The 25,830-nt window shown below is 44.4% G+C and overlaps 1 protein-coding gene and 1 long non-coding RNA gene across 4 annotated transcripts in view; one reads left to right on the forward strand and one right to left on the reverse strand.

The window, feature by feature from the left end:
- The window catches only part of HMGB1 (high mobility group box 1), a 151,549-nt gene that overhangs the window by 7,589 nt on the left and 118,130 nt on the right, over nt 1–25,830 (reverse strand). The gene's annotated exons all lie outside the window — the stretch shown is intronic.
- On the forward strand, nt 372–10,670 carry LOC107127923 (uncharacterized). 2 transcript variants are annotated; one of them, XR_012426800.1, is made up of 4 exons: nt 372–526; nt 2,045–2,168; nt 5,722–5,854; nt 10,035–10,670. It is a non-coding gene; the product is annotated as an uncharacterized lncRNA (long non-coding RNA). The 2 variants fall into 2 exon arrangements; XR_012426799.1 differs by having other exon boundaries at nt 5,722–5,770.

Here is a 25,830-nt window from a genome sequence, read left to right on the forward strand (position 1 = left end):
TCTTTTTTAAAAGAAAATATACTATTGGTCTCAGGGATTATAGTCTCAGTGAATGGACAATATATCACACACGCACATGAAAAAGACTATAATATTAAAGAGGATATAAATTGGTATACTGCACATGCAGTGTTTAAAGAGAATATATCTAAAGTTAACTTTTATGTTATTTTCACACATATTTACTATCCTCTGCTTCCCTCTACTAATCACTCAAATTTTATATTTCATTTAAATCTAGATATGTATTTCAATACTGTCTTATCTTCTCAATGTCTCATATTACAAAATATTCATGAGAATGATTAAGATACTTTCAATGGCATCCATGATATTAAAATTTGATGATTAGTTGAATATGGCACTATCAGTATTTTCCAGGATCAGTGTTGGCTTTGTACTGGCACGGCCATCCACTTGACTGGTTGTCTATACCAGCTTGCTCCTGCCAGGGTGCATTTATGGCCACAGGACATCTTGAGAGCAGTGGACCCACACAAGGTTTCTATTTTGACAGGATGATATGGTGAGTAATAGGCACTGGAATTAAATAGACTTGGGTGCAAATCCCAGCTCTGCTACTTACTAGCTGTATGATCTTGGGCAAGTTTTTAAACCTCCATGCTTCAATTCTCTCAGCTATAAAGTGGAGGGGACCATGGGGTTGTAAAGATTAAACTTTTTTTTCAGGTTTAAAATTATATAGACCCCCTCAATCCCACAATTTAGAAAACCTCAAGTGCAGTTAACCTTGAGTTTTTCTTCATATTTTGATCGTATATGAAGGCAGTGATTGCAAATCTAGTGAAATTTGGTTTTTTGTTTTTGTTGTTGTTTGAGACAGAGTTTCGCTCTTGTTGCCCAGGCTGGAGTGCAATTGCACGATCTCGGCTCACTGCAACCTCCGCCTCCCAGTTCAATCGATTCTCCTGCCTCATCCTCCCGAGTAGCTGGGAATACAGGCACGCGCCAACACGCCTAATTTTTTATTTTTAGTAGAGATGGGGTTTCACCATGTTGGTCAGGCTGGTGGTCAGGCTTGAACTCCTGACCTCAGGTAACCGCCCGCCTCGGCCTCCCAAAGTGCTGGGATTACGGGCGTGAGCCACTGCACCTGGCCTTGCTTTGTTTTTTTAAAATCCTAACCTCAAACAATGTTAATCTTCCCCTAGTCTGGTGATGGTACCTTTATTTATTCCCAAGTTTAACAGAGGCTGTGTCAGAGAGGAGAGTTTAAAAACCATCACTTGCAGGCACTTCATTTCTTATACTTGATTTTCTGTGATATAGGCAGGGAAGGACATAAAAAAGAAAGAAATTTTAAAATAAAACCTACATCTTCTAGCTCTAACCCCACAACCTTGATGTTCACTTATTAGACCCTTTTCTTCTTCCACATGAATCCTTAGTCACAAGTTGACATATTTTACTTTACAGTTATTGGGTTTTTATTGTTATTGCTTTTGTTTTTTTCAGACAGGGTCTTGCTCTGTTGCCCAGGTTGGAGTGCAGTGGCAAGATCTGAGCTCACTGCAACCTCCACCTCCCAGGTTCAAGCAATTCTCATGCCTCAGCCTCCCGAGTAGTTGGGACTACAGGCATGCACCACCAGGCCCGGGTAATTTTGTATTTTTGATAGAGACAGGGTTTTACCATGTTGGCCAGGCTGGTCTTGAACTCCTGACTTCAAGTGATCTGTCCGCCTCGGCCTCCCAAAGTGCTGGAATTACAGGTGTGAGCCACAGTATCCGGCCAAGCTATTGGGTGTTTTATTCCAAATTACAAAGTCATCCAGTTGAAAAGCCCTGAACACCCTCTCCCATGCTCAATTTAACCAACTGAATTACAGATTGTCATTAATATACTTTATGCCCTTCCTCCATCCCCTCTAGGATAGGGGTAGTACCTCTTTTCTGTAATCCTGTAATATTCTGTATATTAATTTCTGCAATCACAACTGTGGTTCTCCAATTGAATCTGCTTGTCCCACTGCACTGTCCACCTTAAAGGCAAGGACTTTTTTTTTTTTTTTTTTCTGAGACAGGGTATTGCTGTATTACCCAGGCTGGAGTGCAGTGCAGTGGCACGATCACGGCTTACAGCAGCCTTGACTTTCTGGGGCTGAAGCCATCCTCCCACCTCAGCCTCCTGGGAAGCTGGGACTACAGGTGAGAGGCACCATGCCTGGCTTATTTATTTATTTATTTATTTATTTATTTATTTATCAAGACGGAGTCTCCCTCTCTCACCAGGCTGGAGTGCAGTGGCATGATCTTGGCTCACTGCAACCTCCGCCTCCTGGGTTCAAGTGATTCCCCTGCCTCAGCCTCCCGAACAGCTGTGACTACAGGTGTGCGCCACCACGCCCAGCTAATTTTTGTATTTTTAGTGGAGATGGGGTTTGACCATGTTGGCCAGGATGGTGTTGATCTCTTGACCTTGTGATCCGCCCACTTCGGCCTCCCAGTGTGCTGGGATTACAGGCATGAGCCACCGTGCCCAGCCCCGGCTAATTTATTTTTATTTTTATTTTTTGTAGAGACAAGGTCTCTCCATGTTGCCCAGGCTGGTCTCAAACTCGTGGGTTCAAGTGATCTTCCCACCTTGGCCTCCCAAAATGCTGGGGTGACAGGCATGAACCACCGTGCCCGGTCCTGGCTATTTTTTTTTTTTGTAGACACAGGGTCTCTCCATGTTACTCAGGCTGGTCTCAAAGTCCTTGGCCTCCTGAAATGTTGGGAATACAGGTGTGAGAAACAGAGCCCAGTCCCTATCTTTGAGTCCCAAGCACCTAGCAGAGTACTTGGTATACAGCAGGCACTAAATAAAGCCCATTGCATAAATGAATTAATAGCTGAAGGAGTACATATTGCAAATTATTGTTTTAACCTTCCTCTTCTATCTTTAGATCTAAAAGCATTTAGGTCTTTCTAAATCAAAAGGCAGGAAAATAGAATAAGTGAATGTTAGGATACTAAGATTGAGGATAGGTGCCAATTACATCTCATTGATGTAACTTAAAAAGGGGGAGGCACAGCTGGAGGGTGACAGGGGATCTCAAATGTAGAGAAACTCATATAGTCTAAGCATTTACCAGTTCCCAATTAGGCCAAGATTATTAGGTAGATACAGGGAACTATGGCAAGCCAAATTAGACTATCACAGAAAACTGCAAGATTGTCTGCCCAAAGATTGCTACCAATGGGCTGTTTATTGTTTTGTTTTGTTTTATTTTTATTTTGTTTTATTTTATTTTTGAGACGGAGTCTCACTCAGTCGTCCACGTTGGACGGTAGTGGCGCGATCTCGGCTCACTGTAACCTCTGCCTCCTGGGTTCAAGCGATTCTCCTGCCTCAGCCTCCCAAGTAGCTAGGATCACAGGCGCGTGCCACCATGCCCAGCTAATTTTTGTATTTTTAGTACAGACAGAGTTTCACCATGTTGGCAGGCCGGTCTTGAACTCTTGACCTTAGGTGATCCACCCACCCCGGCCTCCCTAAGTGCTGAGATTACAGGTGTGAGCCACCGTGCCTGGACTTATATATATATTTATTTTTAATTAATTAATTAATTTTTTGAGACAGAGGTTTGCTCTATCGCCCAGGCTGGAGTGCAGTGGTGTGGTCTCAGCTCACTGCAACCTCCACCTCCTGGGTTCAAGCAATTCTTCTGCCTCAGCCTCCCGAGTAGCTGGGACTATAGGCACGCACTACGGTTTTTTGTATTTTTAATAGAGATGGGGTTTCACTATACTGGCCAGGCTGGTCTTGAATTCCCAACCTCGTGATCCACCTGCCTTGGCCTCCCGAAGTGCTGGGATTAAAGGTGTGAGCCACCATGCCCGGACATATTTATTTATTTATTTATTTTGAGACAGAGGCTCGCTCTATCATCCAGGCTGGAGTACAGTGGTGCGTCTCAGCTCACTGCAACCTTGGCCTCCCGGGTTCAAGCAATTCTTCTGCCTCAGTCTCCCGAGTAGCTGGGACTACAGGCATGCTCCATGGCTAATTTTTGTATTTTTAGTAGAGATGGGGTTTCACTATATTGGCCAGGCTGGTCTTGAACTCCTGACCTCATGATCCGCCTGCCTTGGCCTCCCAAAGTGCTGGGATTACAGGTGTGAACCAGCATGCCTGGTTTATTTGATTTTATTTTTAATTTTATGTTTGTCTCCCATGTTCAACCAAACCAATGGGTTTTTTTGTTTGTTTGTTTGTTTTTGTTTCTGAGACAGAGTTTCACTCTTGTTGCCCAGGATGGAGTGCAGTGGCATGATCTCGGCTCACTGCAACCTCCAACTCCTGGGTTCAAGTGATTCTCCTGACTCAGCCTCCCAAGTAGCAGGGATTATAGGCATGGACCACCACGCCTGGCTAATTTTATTTTTATTTTTATTTTTAGTAGAGACAGGGTTTCACCATGTTAGCCAGGCTGATCTTGAACTCCTAACATCAGGTGATCCACCTGCCTTGGCCTCCCAAAATGCTTGGATTACAAGAGTGAGCCACCATGCCTGGTCTTTTTTTTTTTTTTTTTCTGAGATGGAGTTTTGCTCTTGTTGCCCAGGCTGGAGCTCTTGTTGCAATGGCCCAGTCTTGGCTCACTGCAACCTCTGCCTCCTGGGTTCAAGCGATTCTCCTGCCTCAACCTCCGGAGTAGCTGGAATTACAGGTGCGCACCACCACACCTGGCTGATTTTTTGTATTTTTAGTAGAGATGGGTTTTCACCATGGCCAGGCTGGTCTTGAACTCCTGACCTCAGGGGATCTGCCCGCCTTGGCCTCCCGGAGCGCTGGGATTACAGATGTGAGCCACCGCGACTGGCCACCAATTGGCTTCTAAAACTTAAAAGGTGATCGGGTTTGGTGGCTTATGCCTGTTATCCCACTACTTTGGGAGGTGGAAGCGGGTGGATCACTTGAGGCCAGGAGTTCAAGGCCAGCCTGACCAACAGGGCGAAACCCTGTCTCTACTAAAAAGGCCAGAATGAGTCTGGGTGTGGTGGCGCATACCTGTAGTCCCAGCTACCTGGGAGACTGAGGCACGAGAATCACTTGAACCCAGGAGGCAGAAGTTTCAGTGAGCAGAGACTACGCCAAAGTGCCACAGAGCGAGACTCTGTGTCAAAACAAACATACAAATAAAAAACTCTGATGTAAAAAAATGCAACATGCAAGGCCAGGCACCGTGGCTCACACTTGTTGTAATCCCAGCACTTTGGGAGGCCAAGGCAGGCGGATCACTTAAGGTCAGGGGTTAGAGACCAGCCTGGCCAACATGTCGAAACCGCGTCTCTATTAAAAATACAAAAATTAGCCAGGCATGGTGGTGCACACCTGTAGTCCCAGCTACTCCGGAGGCTGAGGCATGAGAATCACTTGAACCTGGGAGACGGAGGTTGCAGTGAGCCGAGATGGTGCCACTGCCCTCCAGCCTGGGCTACAGAGCAAGACTCTGTAAACAAAATAAAACAAAACAATACAGAAAACAACAACAACAAAAATGCAGACTGGGAGCCGTAAGTTTTTCATTGGCTGAAGAATATTGACTTCTCCCAGTGCAATGAGTCCTAAAGTCAAGCTATGATTTCTCCTGTCTGCTTTGCAAAACGGGCCAGTTTCGGAAAAGGAGAGGAAACACTAACCCAAAATGTCTGATGAGGTCAACCATACTAAGGATCACATATACTGAAAACTTTTTTTTTTTTTTTTTTTTAGGGCGGTGAAAATAAAGGAACGAGGCATTCAGGAAAAGAAGAGAGCACAGGTTTGTGAACTCCAGACTAGAAGCAAGCATACTGATATCCAATCCCCTCAATTCACTATGCATGGATGTCTCATAGTCACCAAGGTCTGTGCTCAGTTTCCTCAACATTGCCTTAGGGCTCTCGCTACCTTAATCTAACTTGAAAGGATGTTTCATGACTAAATGGATAGGCAAGAAGAAAGACCAGAGGTGAAAGACAGGGAGGTGGTGCTATATGTATTTATGTATGGAGAAGGAGAACCTCTTCCCCCCTGTTTAAGTACCTCCTGCCTCAGCCTGAGTTTTCTGGGGGGAATCAGCAGCTACACTGTGGGCAGCATTGATGGCTGTGGCACAGAAAATTGTACTAAAGCTAATTTATATCAATAATGTCTCTAGAATTGGATTATTTTACTGGTTAGGAAGGGGAAAATATCAGACCTTTCCTTAAGAGGCCTATCTTCTGGTTAGTCAAAGAATGGTACACATGATGAGTGGAAAACGTAATAGTAAAAGTTCTTACAGAAAGTTGATCTAAGTTCAGAAAAGATCCCTATATTAGGTCTTGATCTCAATAATCAAACACCGAATTCAGCTGCCCTATTAAAACTGCCTTACACCTTCAGAATAAATGCTTATCACACACCCACGCAGATGGCTATAATCAAGGAGACAGACAGCAGCAAGCATGGGTGAGCATGTGGAGAAAGAAACTGGAACCCTTATGCATGCTCGTGGGAATGTAAAACGTGCAGGTGTTTTGGAAAACAAGCTGTCAGTTCCTCAAAAGGTTAAACATAGATAGATACCAGTTGACCCAGCAATTCCACTCCAAGGTATATACCCAAGAGAAACAAAAACATGTCCACACACACTTGTACGTGAATCTTCATAGCAGCATTATTTATAACAGTCAAAAAGTGGAAACAACCCAAATGGCCATCAGCAGATGAGTGGATAATCGAATGTGGTATAGCCATATACATACATATATATTTGACATTATGCTAAGTGAAAGAGCCAGACATAAGAAGGCCACATATTGTATGATTCCATTTATATAAACTATCCAGAACAGTAAATATTATAGACAGGAAAGTAGATTAGTGGCTGCCAGGGTTTGGGGAAAAAGAGAGTGCCTGATAATGGGTATGGAGGTTCTTTTAGGGGTACAAAAATGTTGCAGATTAGATTATAGTAATGGCAGCATGACCTGGTGAATATGCCCAAAACCATTGAATTATACACTGTAAGTGGGTAAATTGCATGGTGTGTGAATCATACTTTGATAAAGCTATTTTTTTAAAAAGCAATAAATGTTTTATGAGTGGTTTTGGTTGACTAAGGAAAGACAGGAACAATGGAACACTCCCACCTTGCCGACTTGCCCGTTTCTTTCTTGCTGTTTGTAGTGTTTAACACCTTGTGAAGAAGATGGTCCTCTTCGTTAGGTAGAATTTTAATCTGTTATTGGAGTTACATATTCTGTGCTTAAAGTGTATTTTTGCTGCAAAATATTATAGTTATTTTAAACAAGCACTTTTATAGGGATACCATGGGAGGCTTTTCTGGAGAGCAGGGGGTGACCGTAATAAGTATGCCCAGCCATGAAGGGTTAGGACTGACAGCGTAAACTGGCCTCTCTCTGGCCTTATCTTCTGACCCACAGACGTGTTTTTGGTCAAAGCGGTGTTTTAAAAAGGTGGACACTGGGCAGATGCGGTGGCTCACAATTGTAATCTCAGCACTTTGGGAGGCTGAGGCAGAAGAGGAGTTCGAGGATACAGTAAGCAGTGATTGAACCACTGCACTCAAGTCTGGGCGACAGAGCGAGACCTTCTCTCTCTCTCTTTTTTTTTTTGAGACAGGGTCTCGCCTAGACTGGAGTGCAGTGGTGTGACCTCAGCTCACTGCAGTCTCCTCCCACCTCTCCCCTCCCCTCACCCCACCCCAAGTAGTTGGGACTACAGGCGCGCACCACCATGCCTGGTTAATTATGTTTTTGTATTTTTTGTAGAGATGGGGGTCTCTCCATGTTGCCCAGGCTGGTCTTGAACTCCTGGGCTCAAGTGATCCGCCTGTCTCGGCCTCCCAAAGTGCTGGGATTACAAGTGTGAGCCAATGTGCCCAGTTTGAGAACGTCTCTAAAAAAAAAAAAAATTCCCCGGGTGTGGTGGTGGTGCTCACCTATAGTTCCACCTACTCACTCAAAAGGCTGAGATAGGAGGATTGTTTGAGCCCGGGAGTTTGAGGCTGCAGTGAGCTATGATCCTGCCATCACACTCCATCCAGCCCGGGCGACAGAGAGAGACCCTGTCTCTAAACAAACAAACAAAACCCAGAAAACAGTAGAAATCTTCACAATAAAAAATCCAGATATTTGGCTTCTTTTCAAAAATGAGAGATCTGATAAGGTTGGGTTCACATTTCCACATGAGGAGGATGGGTGGAATGAAAAGTGGCTGCCTCCCTCAAAGGGGTCAGGATTCTCAACCAGAGTCCCTGCCATTCCCTAAGTGGTTAGCCTGACTTTTCACCCAATCACATCACCTCCCTGGCCCCTGTAGACACTTGAGTTTGCAACTCCTGAGTTGGGGGCCTTAGCATTTCATATAACTGTAAACTGTAATTCTGAAATTTTCTTGATCAGAGATTCTTTTTATAGGAAACACTTATTGTCATCATACAAACCATAAAGTGGGAAACTGAGAAACAGAACTGTCGTGATATCGCAGATGGCATGTACTCTTTTTTTTTTTTTTTTTTTTTTTGAGATGCAGGTAGCATGTACTCTCTTTTTCTCTCTCTGTTTTGAGATGCAGGTAGCATGTACTCTCTCTCAATTTTTTTTTTTTTTTTTTGAGACGGAGTCTTACTCTTTCGCCCAGGCTGGAGTGCAGCCTAATTGCAACCTCAGCCTCCCAGGCTGAAGCTCAGCCTCCCGAATAGCTGGGATTACAGGCGTGAGTCACCACACTCAGCTAATTTTTTGTATATTTTAGTAGAGATGGGGTTTCACCATGTTGGCCACTCTGGTCTCAAACTCCTGACCTCAAGTGTTCTGCCCACCTCAACCTCCCAGAGTGCTGGGATTACAGACCTGAGCCATCGTGCCCAGCCATCTTGTACTCTTGAGATGAGGAAGAGGGTGGCTGTGCTGCCAAGAGAGGATACCTTATGACCCAGACAAAAGACTAGACAACAAGCTTTATTTAGCATGTGTCTCCCATGTGCTAAGCACTATACATAGATTATTTTGTTTATGGCTGGTGTGATGGCTCCTGCTTGTAATCCCAGCATTTTGGGAGGCGGAGGTGGGTGGATCACTTGAGCCCAGGAGTTCAAGACCCGCCTGGCCAACATGGCAAAACTCTAGCTCTACTAAAAATACAAAAATATTAGCTGAGTGTGGTGGGACGTGCCTGTGATCCCACATACTAGGGAGGCTAAGGCACAAGAATCACTTGAACCCAGGAGGCGAAGGTTAGAGAGAGCCAAGATCATACCACTGTGCTCCAGCCTGGGCAAAAGAGCAAGACTGTCTCAAAAAAAAAAAAAAAATTTGGCCGGGCGCGGTGGCTCACGCCTGTAATCCCAGCACTTTGGGAGGCCGAGGCGGGCGGATCACAAGGTCAGGAGATCGAGACCACGGTGAAACCCCGTCTCTACTAAAAATACAAAAAATTAGCCGGGCGTGGTTGTGGGCGCCTGTAGTCCCAGCTACTCGGGAGGCTGAGGCAGGAGAATGGCGTGAACCCGGGAGGCGGAGCTTGCAGTGAGCCGAGATCGCGCCACTGCACTCCAGCCTGGGCGACAGAGCAAGACTCCGTCTCAAAAAAAAAAAAAAAAAAAATTTGTTTAATCCTAACAGTAATCCTATGAGGCCAGGATGCTTATCAGTCTTTTACAGACAACACTAAGGGAGGCTCAGAGAGATTCATTGAATTGTCCAAGGTCACACAGCTAGTTAGCAACAATATTGACCCAGTTCTGAGTCCAAAGCTTTGTGTTTTCTCCACTAAAGCCATATGATCTTGCAGTTATTAGCCTAGCTAATAAAATAAAAACGGTATCACATTTCCCCACCTAAATATGCATCATCGCCCCGTGGGAATACTGACATGTGTTTGAAATGCACAGTTCACATTCTTGGCTTTCAAGGTCTTTAAAGTTTGCATATATAAAATATGAAAAAAGTTTCATGAAACAATACCTACCATTATTGTGATGGACTCCGATTTTTTTTTCTTCACATCTTTAAATTTACTTCCCAACCCATCCATAGGCCCTGCGGTTTGTGAAACATGGAATTAGAGCAACGGTAAAGAAGTTCCATTTCCCATCCAGGGGAACATCAGGCCTAACTGACAAGTGCAGGTGCTGAGGCTGATTGAATAGGACAGAGAGGAGCAGCCAGGGGAGATGCCGAGCACCCAGGGCCTGCAGCCAAGCTCCCCAGCAGACCAAATGAGGCTTGTGCCAACACAGTGGGCCTGTCCCAAGCCCAGAGAAAGGCTCTGAAGACACAAAAGAGGACTGCCTTGCTCTGCCAGGGAGGCCCAAGACAAAAAGCAGCATTCCAGGCCAGAGAATGCCAGGAAATGCAAAGATGCTTGCAAATTCCTGAAGCCTAGGAGAGAAATCCTAGCAGACCTGACAAGTATCTTCTTCACCTAAGTGAGGTTCCCCTCCTTGGATTTGCCTCTGACGAAAGTCACAGGCTGGAAATGCAGAAGTTCCTCTGCCAGTGAGGAGCGGGACCAGTTGGGACAGACAGCCTTACCATCCAAGTTACCAGGCCTTTTTGTTTAAAAAACACTGAGTGCCCAAAGTGGCTTGTAAGGGTAAACAGAGGGTGACTGCTAACGCACACCTGAAGGTGTTAAAGAAAAAAAAAATCAACAACAAAAAATGTATATGCTTTTTCTGAAAGGTTGCTGTTGATCCTTTTTCTAAGGTTTCCTTTTGACTTACAAGAATGGAAATGAGGAAGTAGGAAGGAGATAGCACGCTTCACCATGGTCTAGCACAAGTACTACCAGCAAATTGATAGTCATGTTCAGAAATGAACTCTGCATTCAACACACTCATGGCATTTGACCACTGATTTTGCTTCTAGGAAATATTTAGAAATAAGTAAAGAGTGACCAGGCACGGTGGCTCACTCCTGTATTCCCAGCACTTTGGGACGCCAAGGCGGGAGGATCACTTGGGCCCCGCAGTTCAAGGCTGCAGTGAGCTATCATTGTACCTGTGAATAGACACACTCCAGCCTGGGGACAGAGTGAGACCCTGTCTCTAAAAATAATTATTTTTAATTTAAAAAATTATGAATTGGAGCATTATTTATAATGTGGAAACAACCTACATGTCCAATGTCCAATGAGAGGTTTGGCTAAATGCATTTTAATCCACCTTTATGATGCATTATTATTATTATAATACTACCAAATTCTTATGAATACTAAACTGAATGCCTTGCAAAAATATACACAATATCTTATGAGGAAAACTATTTTCAGAAGAATCCCTAGTTTGAAAAAGAGTATTATGAATCCAGAAAAGATGAAAGAATATACTAATAAATGTTAATCTTATTTATTTCTGATGGAAGATAATCTTTGCTTTCTTTTTCTTTTCTTTTTTGAGACAGGGTCTTGCTCTGTCGCCTAGGCTGGAGTGCATTGGCACAATCACAGCTCACTGCAGCTTCAAACTCCTGGGCTCAAGTGATCTTCCCACCTCAGCCTCCCAAAGTGCTGGGATTACAGGCATGAGCCACATGGTACCCAGCCCTCAAATCCCAATTTCTTTTTTCTTTTCTTTCTTTTTTTTTTTTTTTGAGACAGAGTCTCCCTCTGTCACCTATGCTGGAGTGCAGTGGTGTGATCTCAGCTCACTGCAACCTCTGCCTCCCGGGTTCAAGCGATTCTCGTGCCACAGCCTCCCAAATAGCTGGGCCAAATCCCAATTTCTAAGAGAAGAAATGTGCTACTAGAGGACTCAAAGATTCAGATAATTTTACAAATTCAGCATTACTCTAGAAACTGTTCCCTATGGGGAAACATTCCCTATAAAGATAAATATGCACATTTATCATCGCTCTAAACGTTTACCTCTCGTCACTATTGATGTGTCTTCTCTAATAACTATTCATTTTTCCCCTATAATTTGGACCTCAGTCCACATCTTTGCTTCTCTTCTGCTCCCTTTAAGACCTCAGTGACCAACTCTCCTTAGAGGCGTTTTAAGCACTGTCATTATGTAAATGACCCTTGGTTTCCATTCCAGCCCTAGGCTGTATCCTGGACTTCAGACTCCTATTCCCACCCCTCACCAGTTTTGCAAGCTCTCCAGTTTGCCCTGTAAACCTTACCTCTTTCCGATTTCCCTACCTGCAGAATTCCCACACTGGCTCAAATTCTAGCAGTTGTTTTTGACTCCCCTTTCTTCCTCTCCTCTCACACCAACTTCAATAACATTTAAGTCACAAGACTTTTTAAATTCTTTTTTTCATTTCTTTTGTTCTGGCATTTATTGTTTTGTGGTTAAGAATGGAGGCTTTGGAACCAGACACCTCTAAGGTTAAAATCCTGGTCCTGACTAGCTGTGTCACCTTGGGCAAAGTGAATGAACATCTCTGAGCCTCAGCTGCTTCCATAAAATGGATGATTTCTCCTTTGCAAGAGGGTTGTGAGTTTCAGTGAGCTCATATACCTAAAGAGCTCAGCCTACAGTGTTAATCGCTTAGAACACTGTAAATGATCAACAGATGTTGGATGTTATTATAATTTTCCTAATGCATACAACTCCACTGCTTAAAAAACTTTTTATTTAATTACAATGTTTTCTTCCAAATTAACTACAAAATCCTCTTCTGGCCCTCAGGGCCCTCCCTAATCTGGCAGTTTCTCTCTTGCTTTCCCTCCTGCTGCCCTCCTGATTTCTAATCAAACTGGACCTTGTACTTTCCCACCTTCGAGATTCTGGTCACACTGTTTCTCTGGCCTGTAATGTCCTTCCCCCTCCTCTGCTGCTAAAACCCAATCTCTCCTTTTAAATGTTTACTGTGTGACAATAAAGATGCTTTTGGAAGTTAAAGCATGTGATTTTCTACATATAACCAGAAATCGTAGAAGCTCATAAACTCCTTCAAAATGTATTGCCTTGTGTGGACTCTTTACTTTGACACCAAAATGTGTATTCGTTAAATTCAATGAATTCAGTCTGTGTTTCATTTATTTATATATTTGTTTGTTCATGTGTTTATTTTAATTTTAGAGATGTGTAGAATATTCACTTTGACAACAAAATGTGTATTCACTAAATTCAATGAATTCAGTCTAGGTTTGCTTTAAATATATATTTGTTTGTTTATTTTAATTTTACAGATGGGGTCTCACTATGTTGCCCAGGCTCAAGGGATCCTCCTGCCTTAGGCTTCTGAATAGCTGGAACTACAGGAGAGCCACTGCACTCAGTTCTAGGTTTTACATTTGGATGAAACCTGTTTAGATTTGCATGAAATTAGACCAGTTTCACGGGAGCAGTGTGGGTGATGTAGATGCCCTGGGTGAAGCTGGTAGAACTCAGGGAAGGAGAGCCAGGCCTCAGTGAGGACCTACTCCCTTCTATGTCAGTCGCTCTCTTGCAGTGCTATGGTTCCTCTGGCACCTAGTACCGCCACTTTCCCTCCTTCCCTCGCTCTTTTTTCTGTCTCCTCCCCTCCCCGCCCTTCTCTCTCATGCTTACCAAACACAGTGCCTCAAGTACCTAGTTCCTGGGATTTATTCGTGCCAAGTGGCTTTGGGGAACAAGTTTTTCTCAAGTCCAAGCATCAAAAGGCACTTATTTCAACACTTCAGGGAAAAGTAGTAACTAAGGAAATCAATAATCTCATCCCAAGCAGAAGAATGGATTTTTGTGAGACTCTCTCTATGGTTTCCTGCTCAGCTTTTTAAAGAGGTGTAATATTAGTCTCTTGAATCTTTTTCCTCTTGTGTATGTGTTTTTTCCTTTAACCTTACCTTAAGAAATAAATGTAAACTTTTTTTTTTTTTTTGAGACGGAGTCTTGCTCTGTCGCCCAGGCTGGAGTGCAGTGGCCAGATCTCAGCTCACTGCAAGCTCCGCCTCCCGGGTTCCCGCCATTCTCCTGCCTCAGCCTCCCGAGTAGCTGGGACCACAGGCGCCGCCACCTCGCCCGGCTAATTTTTTGTGTTTTTAGTAGAGACGGGGTTTCGCCGTGTTAGCCAGGATGGTCTCGATCTCCTGACCTCGTGATCCGCCCGTCTCGGCCTCCCAAAGTGCTGGGATTACAGGCTTGAGCCACCGTGCCCGGCAGAAATAAATGTAAACTTGCAGGTAGAAACTATGTCCCGACCTAAGTATTATATGATAACAAGTTGTTTTCAAGAACTATATGTTTGTTAAAGACAATTAGAAGACTCAAAAAAAAAAAAAAAAAAAACAAACTTTCATGTAGCTATACATTCTTCAGTGGCTAGAACTGAACTTTGGATCTTTTTCAGAGGGATTTTTTTGATGGAGGAAAGAAACAACAACAACAACAAACACGGATGAGATTAGAAGAGGATCTGCTACAACAACAGAAAAAGAGAATGCCAAGAAGGGGAAGAGTGAAGGCTGGAGAGCGGAGCCAGTGCCAAAATATTCCGAAGCTACATCTAAGAAAGGTGGCCTGAGGGAGACTGCAAGCACTAACCGCTAAGCTAAGGCTTAGATCTTATCTATGTCCAGAAGGAGTAATAAGAAAGAATGTGTATCTCCAAAAGCTGAAAGATTTGGAGAGGACCCAAGGCGGAGGCCTGGCATTTTTCTAAATTGAGATGCCAATCCCATCACAGTTTAGGACTGTAAGATTCAAGGATGGAGACTGGCTCCCCCAGTGGGGCAAAATCAGTGGATGGGACTCAGCACATCTGCCATCGTGATGAAAACAGTAAACCTCTACTGAGGCTCCGCTCTTGAAGCGTGCCTCTGTCAGACCCCAGTTATCCAAGGCTGGTGCTCAGGGGAAAAAGGACTCAGAAGGCCAGGAAGCTGCTGTCTTACTCTGCCTGATATGCCAGCTCCATGTAGGTATTCTTAAGTCTTTTTTTTTTTTTGACTTGGAGTCTCGCTCTGTCACCAGTGCAATAGTGCCTCTTGGCTCACCACAACCTCCGCCTCCCAGGTTCAAGCGATTCTCCTGCCTCAGCCTCCTGAGTATCTGGGACTACAGGTGTGCGCCACCACACCCAGCTAATTTTTGTATTTTTAGTAGAGATGGGGTTTCACCATAGTGGCCAGGCTGGTCTCGAACTCCTGATCTCAAGTGATCCACCTGCCTCAAGGTATTCTTAGTCTTAAATGTGCTACTGTAGACACATAGTATTGTCACATAGGTTAATATTTTTCTTGGAGAAAGAACTGAGGGAGGACAACTGAAGGTACTCTTTCAGGCAACATGTTCACTTAGGAAAGTTCTAAATTTAGTTTGTATCCATTCCACATCCCTCCTCCTCTGCCTTTCTCTTTTCCCTTCTCTCCATTGTCTGAAAGATTAAGTAAAACAAAAACATACACACAAAAGCAACAGGGAGATGAAGATGGTGAAGACCAAGCTCATGTTTTATTAGAGTTAGCAGACAGTGGTGCTCAGGCCGCAAGCGTCTATGGTGGGGCCAGGAGGGGGCAGAAACTAGGATTTATTGGGCATTCGCCATCTGCTAGGATCCTAAATGCTTTACCTCATTATAATTCTCACATCAAGCCTTTGAAGTGGGTGTTATTTTCCTTATTTTACAGGTGAGGAGATTAAGGTTGCCTAAGCTTACCCAGCTAGTGATCCAAACCCGTCTTTCTGGCTCCGAAGCCAAGTCTGACGTGACACCTTCCATGTGTGTCTCTTTCCTATTCCCACCTTTGTCATTAAAACCAACAGTATCAGAAAGATGCACTCCAAAGGTAGCAAATGACAATGGCAGCGACTTCAAGGGTCTTTGCGGGAAATAAAAAAAATAAAATAAAAAATGAGGTCTTTACCAATTTTTGTTGTTGTTGTTTAAATAGAGACAGAGTCTTACTCTGTTGCCCAGGCTGGAGTGCAGTGGTGCGATCATAGCTCACTGCAGCCTTGACCTCCCGGGCTCAAGCCATCATTATGCCTCAGCCTCCCAAGTGTCTAGGACTACAGGTGCACACCACCAACTCCAGCTATTTTTTTTTTTTCCCATAGAGACAGGGCATAGCTATGTTGCCCAGGCTGGTCCTGAACTTCTGGCCTTAAGCAATCCTCCTGCCTCGGCCTCCCAAAGTGCTGGAATTATAGTGTAAGCCACCATGCCTGGCCCTTTACCAATTATTGAGGAGCAATCGTCTTAATGTTAAGATGACAGGTCAGAGAATATAGCCAAGGGGTAGCAGCCCAGCACTCCTCACCCACAGGTGAGTGATCAAAGCAAACACAAGACTCCACTCCATTCTGCATCCACCAGGGCTTGGAAGCCTGGCATGGCCATAAGGTTGCCATGTGAATCACCTTTGTGCTCATCATTAAAACCTTGTCTGGGGGTCCTGTCACTCAGTTGCCTGGACCAGAAACCTGAGTATCATCATTAACTCCTCTCTTTCCCTCACTCCCCGCAACCAGCAAACCCTCCAGTCCTAGGGATCCTACCTCTTTAACGTGTGTCTCTGATCCCTGTCACTTCATTTCTGAGGCCACCTTCTCCTGCTCACTCTACTCCAACCCCTGGGCCTTAGTATTAGGAAACTCTGAGTGATGTTTCTTTTTTTTTTTTTTTTTTTTTTTTTTTTTGAGACGGAGTCTCACGCTGTTGCCCAGGCTGGAGTGCAGTGGCGCGATCTCGGCTCACTGCAAGCTCCGCCTCCTGGGTTCACGCCATTCTCCTGCCTCAGCCTCCTGAGTAGCTAGGACTACAGGCGCCCGCCACCGCGCCCGGCTAATTTTTTTTGTATTTTTTGTAGAGACGGGGTTTCACTGTGGTCTCGATCTCCTGACCTTGTGATCCGCCCGCCTCGGCCTCCCAAAGTGCTGGGATTACAGACTTGAGCCACCGCGCCCGGCTCTGAGTGATGTTTCTAAGGTAAATTATGACATTATGATCATGATATTCCTCTGCTTAAATAATTCCTGCATGACTCCCTGTTGCCCACAAGAGAACGTGCAAATTTCTTTTTTTTTTTTTTTGAGTCAGGGTCTCCCTTTGTCACCCAGGCTGGAGTACAGTGGCATCATCTGGGCTCACTTCAGCCTCTGCCTCCTGGACTCAAGTGATCCTCCCTCCTCAGCCTCCTGAGTAGTTGGGGCCACAGACACGCACCACCACACCCAGCTAATTTTTAAACTTTTTGTAGAGATGGTGTCTCACCATGTTGCTCAGGCTGTTCTCAAACTCTTGGGCTGAAGCAATCCTCTTGCCTCAACCTCTCAAAGTGCTGGGATTACAGGTTTGAGTTACTGCACCAAGCCGAATGTTCAGTTCTTCGCAGAGCATCCTAGGCCACTCATGCTCAGGCCCTGCTTCTCTGTCCTGCCCATGCTCCAGCTCCCATCCTGAGCCACTGGGAGGTCCTGGGATGGTCATGCTCCCTCAGGCCTTGATGTCTTTCCAGCAGGATGACCCTACACCTGTCCAACTCGTGCTTTTCTTTCAGCTCTGAGAAGCTGCCCCTGACCATCCCATTCAAAGCCTGGCTCTGGGAGAAGCAGTCCCTTGGTACCCTCCATCCCAGTCTGAGCTGCCCCTCCTTGGCAATGTCTCCAGGGCCAGGGACTGCACTACCCAGGCATCTGTGGCCTTCTCCTCTGTAAGCCCCTCCAGGGCAGGGTGTGCTTTCTTCCCCATTTTCCCCAGCATCTAACCTCCAGGAGCCACTCAGTTCATAATTAAATGTCTAAAATGATGGCCGGGCACGGTGGCTCATGCCTGTAATCCCAGCACTTTGGGAGGCCGAGGTGGGCGGATCATGAGGTCAGGAGATCGAGACCATCCTGGCTAACACAGTGAAACCCTGTCTCTACTAAAAAAAAATTACAAACAATTAGCCAGGCGTGGTGGCAGGCGCCTGTAGTCCCAGCTACTCGGGAGGCTGAGGCAGGAGAATGGTGTGAACCCGGGAGGCAGAGCTCGCAGTGAGCTGAGATCTGGCCAGTGTACTCTGGCCTCGGCAACAGAGCGAGACTCTGTCTCAAAAAAAAAAAAAAAAAGTCTAAAATGATAAAGTGGGGAAAGTAATGAAGGAATGAGAGTCTATTAACGGCTTTGCTACCAACTGCTCTATACATGCTACTAAAACTCTGTGAAGCAGGATGCTATTTTGCCATCCCTGAAGTAGGATCTTCACCACGTTCCTCACCCTCCATCCCCCAACAACTGCTACTCTGTCTCAGGGACTGGGATGGGTATAAGAGCTTATCATATTGTTTTGGTTTTTGTTTTCACCATTGAGAAAAAATGGGCCAGGCGCAGTGGTTCACGCCTGTAATCCCAGTACTTTGGGAGGCCAAGGCAGGAGGACTGCTTGAGCCCAGGAGTTCAAAAGTAGCCTGGGCAACATTGTGAGACCCTGTCTCAAAAAAAGAAAGAGAAAGAGAGAGAGAGAGAGAAAAAAAGAAGATAAAGAAGAGGAGGAGGAGAAGGAGGAAAGAGAAGAGAAGAGAGGAGAGGGGAGGGGAGGGGAAGGGAAGGGAAGGGTGGGGAAGGGAGGGGAGAGGAGGGGAAGGAAGATGACATGGAAGTGGAAATACACAGTGCAATCTTTTATTCTATAGATTACTCTTCTTCTAGGAGACAAAGAGCCAAGGGGATAAACAGCCAAAGGACCTCTCACAGCTGGGTACATATGCAAAAAATGGGAGATAAGTATTAATATAGCAAAGAGTGAAGTATTTCGTGGAAAACATTTCTTTTTTTCTTTTCTTTTTAATTTTTTTTTTTTGAGACAGAGTCTCACTCTGTTGCCCAGGCTGGGGTGCCATGGCGCAATCTTGGCTTACTGCAGTCTCCACTTTCTGGGTTCAAGTGGTTCTCCTGCCTCAGCCTCCCAAGTAGCTGGGACTACAGGTATGAGCCACCATGCCCAGTTAATTTTTGTATTTTTATTAGAGAAGGGGTTTCATCATGTTGATCAGGCTGGTCTCAAACTCCTGACCTCAAGGGATCCACCCATACTGGCCTCCCAAAGTGCTGGGATTACAGGTATGAACCACTGTGCTCAGCTGGAAAACATTTCAAATGTACTTTTAAGATGAGTAAGATGAGGGACCCTAACTCCCATTTATAACATAGGAAGGCAACTTGGGAGACACTGGGGGCAGCCCCCAAAGGGCACCAGCTCAGCGTGCCGCAGCCATCACAAAGCCACCAAACTGTGCAGTGTCACTGGGAAACAGAAAACACCACTGTCCTGCCTTGAGTACCTATGACTTTTTTCAGAGCCAGGGGTTCTTTAGAGATGGGCAATGAAAATAATCAAGTGCATGCTGAGACTTATCAATAAAAATAGATTTATAAAGAGAAGAAAAAATAGCAGATCTGCAATCACTGACATCAAAGGAAAAGCAGGAGCATGAGGAAGATTATTCAGTCATGAAAAGCACAGGTAGAGTGAACCTATAAGAGTAGAAATAGTGGAATTCCTTAAAGTTTGACCAAAGTAACTTAGGGACACTTATGGGGAAAATATTACAGTATCTTACAATAGTATTTTAAATACTCTTTGCTATTCATTAGACTAGTATTAGTTTAAGAAGATTTATGGAATTTTAGAACACAGTTATAATCAAATCCAGCACCCCTATGTCTTAGATGAAGGAAATTGGGTCTAGAGAAGGTCAGTGCCTTGCCCAGGGCCATACATCACCTTACAGCAGAGCTAAAGCTCGAACTCTTGATTCCTATTAATGCTTTTTCTATTAGATTATTTAATATGAAAACACTATGACTGATGATAGAGGCCCAAGGTAGAGACGTTGGAGACAAGGCCAGATAAATAAGGTATTGTTAAGGAAAACCAGGAATGTTGCATGGCACTACCCTAAAAGTTTGAGGCTGACATGGTACAGCAACCATGTTCTCTCACAGAATGGCCCTTTGCATCACGGTCAGAGGCAGGCGTCCAGTCTGGTCTGCTGATCTGAACCCACTTCGATTTCTTACTCCCTCGAGCTCGAATCACCCATACGGCCCCACATGGGCAGTGCACTGGCTGGTTCACTTTGCTGCATTCCCTTAAAGGTTGGATGTTCAAGTCAATTCCAGCCATTCTAGGAATGCTGAGGTCAATGGAATTCTACCAACACTTGCCGGCCCTGGGGGACAGGAGACAGCTGCCAATGGCAGTGGTATGGATGATGGGAGGGCTGTCCATCCTGGAAAATGTACTGCTGCCACAGCCCAGAATCTGGTAGTCTGAATGCTTAGTATCCAGGAAGGCTGGGAGTGGAAAATATCTTAAGTATTCCTTGCCTCTTGGCACCAGGGAAGCAAGAGAAGAATAAAGCAGGGGAACCTGTTGGACAGGACGGTCAAGGCCACTCTTGCTGGAGGCTGTCTGCTGCTAGAAGGAGCTGGATGGTTCTTCCTCCCCAGCAGAGAAGAGAGCAGGACCAGAGAGACTAGAGTGAACGGGATGCCTATTTGCCAAGACCTCCAGGGAAGTGCTGGGAAATGCTCTGTCTCTGAGAAAGAGCAAACTTGAGCTTTGTTGCTCTGGGTTGGGGTGACGTTTACAAATGCCTAAACAACATGATCATGGGAAGAAAGGGAAGCTGCTCCAACAGATACAGTCTGCTGCAGAGGAGTGCTGCCTGAGGGACTGGACCGCATTCCAAATGTTGGATGCGGGAGGGGAATAAAAACCTCATTTCACCTTTTTCTTCATGCCGGTCTTATTTCCTCTGGGTCATTTTATTTTTATGACAGAATTGTAACAGGAGAAAAAAGAATACAAGGAACATGATAGGGAGAGACCTGAGCCGGAGAGCTGAATGGCAGAGATCAGCGCAGGTGAGTGTGAGAATGTAGTGAGTGTGGTCTTGTGTTTTGGGGAGAGATCCTGGTATCCTTCTCTCCAACACTCTGTGGATGGAAATGGCTTTTCCAACTACCTACAACATCTACACAGTAACCACCTATACTCTTCAGAGGCCAGTGTCCCTAGTTTGCCAGGCCTGAGCACTGCACCCAGTGAGTTCTGCTCTCAACACGTGGTGCCTTCATCTGCAAGGAGCGCCATGAAATACTTGGCCAAGAGCAGACTAGGAGAGATGGCTTTGTTGAACAGGCTTCTTTGCGTGGTGATGGAATGGGATGCTGTTTCACATATCCTTCCCTCAGGAACGTTCTGGGACTCATTTGCATCTATGCAGAGGGTTGCAGAAAAAATAAGCACCTGAACTGAATTCTGACTTGATGATGTCTACCAACCTATATATAAACTTTGTGTAATTCAATATCCAAGACATAGAGTATTCTTTTCCTTGTAAGAGGGAAGCAAGCTAAATGACTTTTTTCCCCCCTTACCGTTTCCTCCCCTTTCTTTCAAAAAGCTGCTATATCTATTTTATTTTATGGGCTAAAAAAGGTTGCACCACATTTGGTATTCCACAAAGGGGAAATGGAAGAATTATTAAATAGTGAAGGAAAACAGTATTGCTTGCTTAGAAAATAAGACATATGAACCCTTAAGAATGGGAAAACACCAGCTACTATGGCAGGCAGAAGACATTTTGCCAAATTTAGAACCCACTTGAAAATCACGGGTTCTAAGTTTAGAACTGAACTAAAAACTTGAGCTCACATTGCATTTGGCATTGGTTTAAAAAAATTCTAAACTACTAATTAAAGGGAAAAAAATTATACTCTTAGTAGTTCTAGAGGCTGGGAATTATTTTCAAACAAATTCTTTATTGGCTCAATGGAGGGGCGTGCACTTAGTCAGAAAAGAAACAATTTTTTTTCTAATTAAAATTTCCTTACCAAACAATGATTTAAAATTGAGGGGAAAAATCATTTGCCAAAGTCTTTAAAGAGTTACAGAATTGTTGTGTAACCTTCTTTGAACCCAACCAAATACACCAGGTGGTCATACAAACTTTATATACTAAATAGTGTATAAAACAGACACCATTAATTATAGCCAAAGAGTAAACTTCAAATAATAAAAATCCAATAAAAATTGAAACTATCACTAAACAAAACAAAAACAAACTCTTACCAGCATTTTTATTTTCTAATTTGGATATTATGATAGTTATTGTAACATCACTAAAATGGATCTGAATTGCTGCTATGGCAATAATTACAAAAATTTTAGACGCAAAAGATTCAAAGTAGTAAACAGACATCCACTGGCTTAATGTGATTCCAGGTAGCTGTCAACTTTTTCTTTTCTTTTCTTTTCTTTTCTTTCTTTCTTTTTTTTTTTTTTGAGACAGGGTCTCTGTTGCCCAGGCTGGAGTGCAGTGGCCCAAACCCGGCTCATTGCAGCCTTGCCCTCCTGGGCTCAAGCGATCCTCCCATCTGAGCCTCCTGAGTAACTGGGGCTATAAGCATGTGCAACCTTACCTGGCTAATTTTTCGTTTAATTTTTTTTTTTTTCTGATAAAGGGTCTTACTATGTTGCCCAGACTGGTTTTGAACTCCTGGGCTCAAGAGATCCTCCTGCCTCAGCCTCCCAAAGTACTGAGTTTACAGGTATGAGCCACTGTGCCCAGCCAACTTTTCAATTATGAGAAACTTACAGATATCTCACGCTGTCCTCCACACACCTAACATATACACACACACACAGACATGCATACACATACATGTATACATATAATAATGATGGCCTAAGAGGAGGACCTGAAATGAAATAATTTTAGACAAAAGGTTAAACATGGACATTCAGTGCAAATATTCAGCACAGCAAGCATTCAGAAACACAAATGTTGGGAAAAGTAATTTTTCCTTTCTGTTGATTGCTTTTGAGTCTAAATACAGTTTTGGGCGACTTTAAGGGGGCAGGCTTAGCAACTGGTGGATTTGACACTCTTTCTTCAGAAACACCATTAACTCAACAGTACAAAACCCTAGAACTTTAATTTCTAGACACTTCTAAAGACTCTCGTTGAAGGCTGGTGCAGTAGTACGTGCCTGTAGTCCCAGCTACTCAGTAGGTTGAGGCAGGAGTCACTTGAGTCCAGGAATTTGAGACCAGCCTGGGCAATATAGTGAGACCCCCATCTCAAACACATGAACAAACAAAAAAACTCTTAACTCTTATGGAAGGATATAAAATTAATTCCTAAGTTAACTATTTTCTTAACAAGAAGATGCGGTTGTACTGGTGGGAAGAGGACAGAAATTTAAAGTTGTAAAAGCAAAAAATACAGCATGTGTAAGTGGAAAAGGATTTGTTTGGAACATATTTTTAACTTGCTGGTTTTAAATAATCTGAGTTACACAGTAGCTGTGTATTTGACCTAATAGCACGTGTGCTCTCACTAGGAGGAGGAACAGAGGTTAACACTATTAAGATGTGTGCCAAAGTCAGGATACAAATAGATTCCTTGGCCCGTTGTGTCACTCACTTCTGAATACATGTTCTTGGGCACAGTCTTCTATCCTTTTAAATGACCAATTCGAATGGAATTTCTTTATTTTATTTATTTTTTTCTGAGATGGAGTCTCACTCTGTTACCCAGGCTGGAGTGCATTGGCAAGATCTCAGGTCACCGCAATCTCTGCCGTCTGAGTTCCAGCAATTCTCCTGCCTTAGCCTCCTGAGTAGCTGGGATTACAGGCAGGCAACACCATGCCCGGCTAATTTTTGTATTTTTAGTAGAGATGGGGGTCTCACCATGTTGGCCAGACCGGTCTTGAACTCCTGACTCCAAGGGATCTGCCCACCCTGGCCTCCCAAAATGTTGGGATTACAGGCGTGAGCCACCGCGCTGATCTCAAAAAAAAAAAAAAAAAAGCTGGAGAGTTTGCTGATGTCCAGATCCTGACTGTCTGCCCCAAAGCCCCCAGATCCTTCAGTTGTCTTCTGGGCATTTTCAATTCTTTGACCTGTAAATTTTTTTCACAGAAATAATAAGTGTTTAGTGTTGCCAAGAATCAGGTATCCCAAATACTTTGCCATTACGCCTTCACCAAGTCTGAACCCAGGTTTTAATATTTTCCCTTGCCTTATCACTGTAGGTCTTGGCTCTAAAAAGAGTCATAGTTAAGTATTTCAATTAAGAATTTAGGAATTCGGGCTGGGCGTGGTGGCTCATGCCTGTAATCCCAGCACTTTGGAAGGCCGAGGTGGGCAGATCACTTGGGGCCAAGAGTTTGAGACCAGCCTGGCCAACACGGCAAAACTCCGTCTCTAATGGAAATACAAAGATTAGTTGGCGTGGTGGTGCTCGCCTATAATCCCAGCTACTTGGGAGGCTGAGGCACAAGAATCACTTGAGCCTGGGAGGCAGAGGTTGCAGTGAGCTGACATTTCGCCACTGCACTCCAGCCTGGGAAACAGAGTGAGACTCTGTCTGAACAACAACAACAACAACAAAAATTAAGAATTCGGCAAATAAAAAAGAATTTAGGAATTTGGGAGGCTGAGGTGGGAGGATTGCTTAAGCCCAAGAATTTGAGGCTGCAATGAGCTATGATCACACCACTGCATTCCAGCGACAGAACAAGACCCTGTCTCTTAAAAAAAAAAAAAATTTCAGGAAATGATATGCAAACTTGATGTTGGTAGGTAGGCTTTCCTGAAGACAGGTGCGTTTCTCTGTGTGTAGGCAAAGGTACACTGCTGGAATTCAGCAAAAACGTAGCTCTAATTCCCTCTGTCACGCATTCCTCTAGATATCTCCACCTGGAACTGAATAGACACCAGAAATAGTCCCAGACATATATGTTCAATTCATTTTCAACAAAGTTGGTAAGACATTCAGCACGAAAAGGAAAGACTTCTTCTTCTTTTTTTTTTTTTTTTTTTTGAGATGGAGTTTCGCTCTCGTTGCCCAAGCCAGAGCGCAATGGCATGATCTTGGCTCACTGCAACTTCCGCTTCCCGGGTTCAAGCGATTCTCCAGCCTCAACCTCCTGAGTGGCTGGGATTACAGGCGCGCAGCACCAGGCCCGGCTAATTTTTTGTATTTTTAGTAGAAATGGGGTTTCACCATGTTAGCCAGGCTGGTCTCAAACTCCTAACATCAGGTGATCCACTCACCTCGGCCTCCCAAAGTGCTTAGATTACAGGCGTGAGCCACAGCGCCCAGCCCATAGGAAAGACTGTTTTCAACAAATTTTACTAAAACAACTGGGTAGTCATATGCAAAAAGAAACAAACCTTGAGGCTGGGCGTGGTGGCTCATGCCTCTAATTCCAACACTTCGGGAGGGTGAGGCAGGCGGATTGCTTGAGCCAGGCTGAGCAACATGGCAAAACCCCATCTCTACAAAAAATACAAAAATTAGCTGTGTGTGGTGGTGCGTGCCTGTAGCCCCAGCTATTCAGGAAGCTGAGGAGCTGAGGTGGGAGGATCATCTAAGCCTAGGAGGCACAGGTTGCAGTGAGCCATGATGATGCCACTGAACTCTAGCTTGGGTGACAAAGCAAGACCCTATCTTCTCAAAAAAAAAAAAAAAAAAAAAAAGAAATGAACTTTGACTTTTACATCATGCTATACACAGAAATCAACTCAAAATGAATGCGAGACCTCAGTGTACAATCTAGAAAACTCCCAGAGTTAAACAGAGGAGAAATCTCAGGACACAAAAAGCAAACTTTCATAAAAGAGAAAATTGATAAACTAAACCTTGTTAAAATTAAAAATTTGCTCTTAGAAAGATATTGGTGGCCAGGCGCGGTGGCTTATGCCTGTAATCCCAGCACTTTGGGAGGCCGAGGTGGGCAGATCACGAGGTCAGGAGATCAAGACCATCCTGGCTAACATGGTGAAACCCCGTTTCTACTAAACATACAAACAATTAGCCGGGCGTGGTGGTGGGTGCCTCTAGTCTCACCTACTCGGGAGGCTGAGGCAGGAGAATCGCTTGAACCCGGGAGGCAG

Source organism: Macaca fascicularis, chromosome 17, assembly GCF_037993035.2.
Source record: "Macaca fascicularis isolate 582-1 chromosome 17, T2T-MFA8v1.1".
NCBI lineage: Eukaryota > Metazoa > Chordata > Mammalia > Primates > Cercopithecidae > Macaca > Macaca fascicularis.